At 41.3% G+C, this 4,310-nt stretch overlaps 1 long non-coding RNA gene across 1 annotated transcript; it reads right to left on the reverse strand.

The window, feature by feature from the left end:
* Positions 1-2,637: 2,637 nt before the first annotated feature.
* LOC129758450 (uncharacterized) lies at positions 2,638-4,063 on the reverse strand. Its single transcript, XR_008739991.1, has 3 exons — positions 3,628-4,063; positions 3,334-3,564; positions 2,638-3,259 (listed from the first exon to the last, which is right to left on the reverse strand). It is a non-coding gene; the product is annotated as an uncharacterized LOC129758450 (long non-coding RNA).
* Between the last annotated feature and the right edge of the window lie 247 nt (positions 4,064-4,310).

The following is a 4,310-nucleotide window of genomic DNA, read 5'->3' on the forward strand; positions in this document are numbered from 1 at the left end:
TTGAGTTTTAATTTTTATGGCGTTCATAAAACGACCTTTAAGCTGAAAAGTCCTTAAAAATGGGTGTTTTGAATCAAAGATATCTCATTTTGTTGAAGTCGTATTGGATAACTCTTGATTGATATGAATTGAGATAGATTGTGTAAGATAGGGATTTATTAAATTGTATAATTTAAACCAGTTATGCAAAACCAACATTCAATCGCCCTTCGCCAAGTATTATCGATCCACCAATTAGCGTGTAGGCTCTCACGAGCACTCGCGAGAGCCCTTCTCGTTAAGGGACGAATCGTGGTCAGTTTTCCTCAACGGACGCCTCGAGTGACAGGAAGGAAACAGCCAAGCAGGTTTTCCCGGTTTTCCCTCGAGTTTATCCAACAACCAAGGATTTCCTGTTAAGTACAAATCTGGCTTTTTTACATTGGCGATCCTGCCAGGAGCCTTTTTATAAAGGCATCTGCAAATTTGTAAGTTTTTGGAAATTTAGGAAATCCTTGGTTGTTGTGATAAAAATGGAGGTCACATTTTCAGTAGTGAGTTCAACCAACATCACAAGTTTACCAAGTAAAGCAGCATTGCTGATAGCGGCAGATGAGTTGAGCTTCTTGGTAAGTATACAACGGGGAATTACATCAGATACTATGCTTCACTTTTGGCAGACATTGCGACTTGGGTTTTCAACCTGAAGATTTTATAGGACTTAATGAATAGCCAGTAGTTTCTCCTCGAGATCGAATAATTCTGTTTTGGTACTAAGCAGCCCAGGCAAATTGTATTCCATAGAGATCATCAGTTTTCAAATGATAACCAGCTTTATTGAGAAAATAGATAGCACCAGTTTGACTTTATGCAGAAACAAAAGGTTCAAAACAGGCGGAGAGCCAGCAGTAATCCAGGCAAAAACAACAGCAGTAACCGAGGGTGAAACGCCAACTTTTAAACAGGCGAAAAGGCCAGCTTTTTGATCAGGCGGAAACGCCAGCTTATGATAAGGCGGAAACGCCAGCTTATGATAAGGCGGAAACGCCAGCTTTTTGATCAGGCGGAAACAGCAGCTTTTGATGAGGCGGAAACGCCAGCTTTTTGACCAGGCGGAAACGCCAGCTTTTGATGAGGCGGAAACGCCAGCTTTTTGATCAGGCGGAAACGCCAGCTTATGATAAGGCGGAAACGCCAGCTTTTTGATCAGGCGGAAACGCCAGCTTTTGATGAGGCGGAAACGCCAGCTTTTTGATCAGGCGGAAACGCCAGCTTATGATAAGGCGGAAACGCCAGCTTTTTGACCAGGCGGAAACACCAGCTTTTGATGAGGCGGAAACGCCAGCTTTTAAACAGGCGGAAACGCCAGCTTATGGTGAGGCGGAAACGCCAGCTTTTCGATCAGGCGGAAACGCCAGCTTTTCAATCAGGCGGAAACGCCAGCTTATGATGAGGCGGAAACGCCAGCTTTTGATAAGGCGGAAACGCCAGCTTTTTGATCAGGCGGAAACGCCAGCTTTTGATGAGGCGGAAACGCCAGCTTTTCAATCAGCCGGAAACGCCAGCTTTTGATGAGACGGAAACGCCAGCTTTTAAACAGGCGGAAACGCCAGCTTATGATGAGGCGGAAACGCCAGCCTTTCGATGAGGCGGATTCGCCAGCTTTTTAATCTGGCGGAAACGCCAGCTTTTCAATCAGGCTGAAACGCCAGCTTATGATGAGGTGGAAACGCCAGCATTCGATAAGGCGGAAAAGCCAGCTTTTAAACAGGCCGAAACGCCAGCTTTTGATCAGGCGGAAACATCAGCTTTTGATAAGGCGGAAACGCCAGCTTTTGATATCGCGGATACGCCAGCTTTTGATAAGGCGTAAAAATCAGCTTCTCTTGAGGTAAAAAACGCCAGCTTCAATACAGGCGATAACGCAGTTTATAATCAAGTGAAAACGTTAGCGAAGGTGTAAGCGCTGGTTTTAAACAAAAATCTCGTACAATGATCGCCAGGTTAGCTAAAAAAAACATATAGCGATAAGTCAGCTATTTCAAAAAATGCGGTGTAAAGCTTGAGTACCAGCTTTCAGAAAATGATGATCGTTTAAAAAAAAGATGAAATGAGGCAATGATCGCCAGCTTTCGTTTCAACAATTTTAGCCAGCAACCAGCGTCTTAAGACCACAAGTGAATAACCGCTGCCAGATGATGCATTCTTAATAGGTCGTGAAAAATAGTTTGTTTTAGATATTCAAGAAACCAAGTGTGCTAATTGCTATATTAAGTTCCACCTCTGCTGGAAAACAAACTTTGAATCACCTTTGACGATAGAATGATTGGAACATAAAAAAGAAACATTTCAGAATCGAAACTAGGGTTTGAAATGTTCATTAAGTCTGGCATGCTTGTCAGTCCTAAAATGTTACATAATATTTTCAGTAGATCGTCTCACAACATGATCAGGTATGCATCATGATACGTTAAGTCATTTGAATAAAGTGTTAGACCAGGAAAGTTACATGTCGTCTACCAGTTAGTCATATCAAATGAAATGAAGGGAAAATGGATAATTATTACTGCTTCTAAGAAACTTAATGAAAAAACATCAATTTTATTACTGTTTAAGTTTAACATAATGACGTAGTTGACCGTTTAAAAATATGGCCTCTCTATAAATACGTTCTTTTGAAGTTCTAGGTCATACGTTATGTGAACAATTGTTTCTGCGTAGCTTTTTCTCCCGATCTAAAAATTTTCGACGCCAAAACTGATTTTGCTGGTGGAATATCGCAAGCTTAACCACAATCGTTACCTTTTATTAAGGTTTGGAAAGAGATACCTATGCCACAAGATGCAAGACGATGAGTGACTGAGGCATTCCTTGTCTCAACCAAATCCGGCGGTTCAGGTATTATTTTGTCCCAGTCGTCAAAAGCAATCATCTTTGCGACGGCAAACGAATCGATGAGATCATATTCGCCAACCGTTGCGAAGCAATCCTCATGCAAAACCAAGGTTCTTCGTTGTACAGGTCCTTGGAGACCAAAACGAACTGATGAGCGGTCTGATTTTCTTCGGTATCTTCCGAGACGATAAGCAGTTGTACTTTCCGAATGCCCTCTGGATCGCATTCATGAGGCTCTGGTAGCCCGGCTGTCCCTTGTGCTGTGAGCGAGAAAAGGATCGGAAGTTTTCCAAACAGAGGGCACTTGATGTCTTCTCCCAATTTTGAATATTCAACGGGCATTCGCCCGCAGCTCCTCTTCCGCAGGCGAGGTTGTTATAGTGCACTGAAAACATTAGATTTTATCCCAAATAAGATGAGGATGTTGGTGGTGGCCGCTAACACCTTGTAAATACCCACCTCCTTCTGTGTTGGTCTGTCCAGCATTCTCTAAGCCATTGCGTGAAAGTGAGAGTATCGATGTTGACGTGGCCAGTGCCACAAATGATTTACAACAGTTTCCCGATTCTTAGTCATTGTTGACGATTGGCTGTATGCACCCGTTCCTTCTGTCTTTTTCCAACACCTCGTCTTCAGCGCATTTGTAGGACTGGTCCGTCTGAAATCTAGCACGATTTGCAAAACAGTAAGCTGGAAAATGAAAAATGGTACATGTTTAATTCCTTGCTTTATCTTATTTCTACGTACACTTACCAGTAAATTTAATACCAGGAATCTTCGGATCATATCCAGTTCAGAATTTATTGCTTTTCGATGCGTAGATATTTTTCGTCATCGCGTGTTAGGAACATATTTTGAAGTTTTGCCTGATGGAGGAGCAGCACAGGATAGCTAGATTTCTCGGAGCAGCAGAAGTAGTGCTTCTGGAGCTGTTTGTTATGATGAAAAATAGTATACTGTTTATAAACAACACCTCTTCACTCTCATCAGTAAACACTCATTACTCGTAAAAGTTTTAATCACAAGATCATATCGTGCTGACAGCATGCTGTCAGAATTCATTGTTGCCAGTTCCTAGTAAATAATGCGGAAGTTTTTAGAAGCTGGTAGCACTTTTTTTTAAGTTAGTTTCATGTTAAAATAGAACGACTTGAAATGATTGGAATTTGAGGAAATTCAACGGAATCCCTGAGAGAAATTACTTAGGCAAAAGCCCGGATTATACCTCGATCAATAGTTATTCAAATTAACTTCGTTTGATAAGGTGAAAAAAAGAACACAGTCTACAGACGTGATCCAAAGATATTTATAAAGTTGTTATAGAAATTTATAATATCCATTTTCTGTAAGTGTTTTGGAGCTTCTCATTGAGTATATAATAACTTTCAAACTTAAAGAAAGAAATATTACCCAGAATCCGACAATTTTGGGTTTGC

The sequence above is a fragment of the Uranotaenia lowii genome, chromosome 3 (assembly GCF_029784155.1).
Source record: "Uranotaenia lowii strain MFRU-FL chromosome 3, ASM2978415v1, whole genome shotgun sequence".
NCBI lineage: Eukaryota > Metazoa > Arthropoda > Insecta > Diptera > Culicidae > Uranotaenia > Uranotaenia lowii.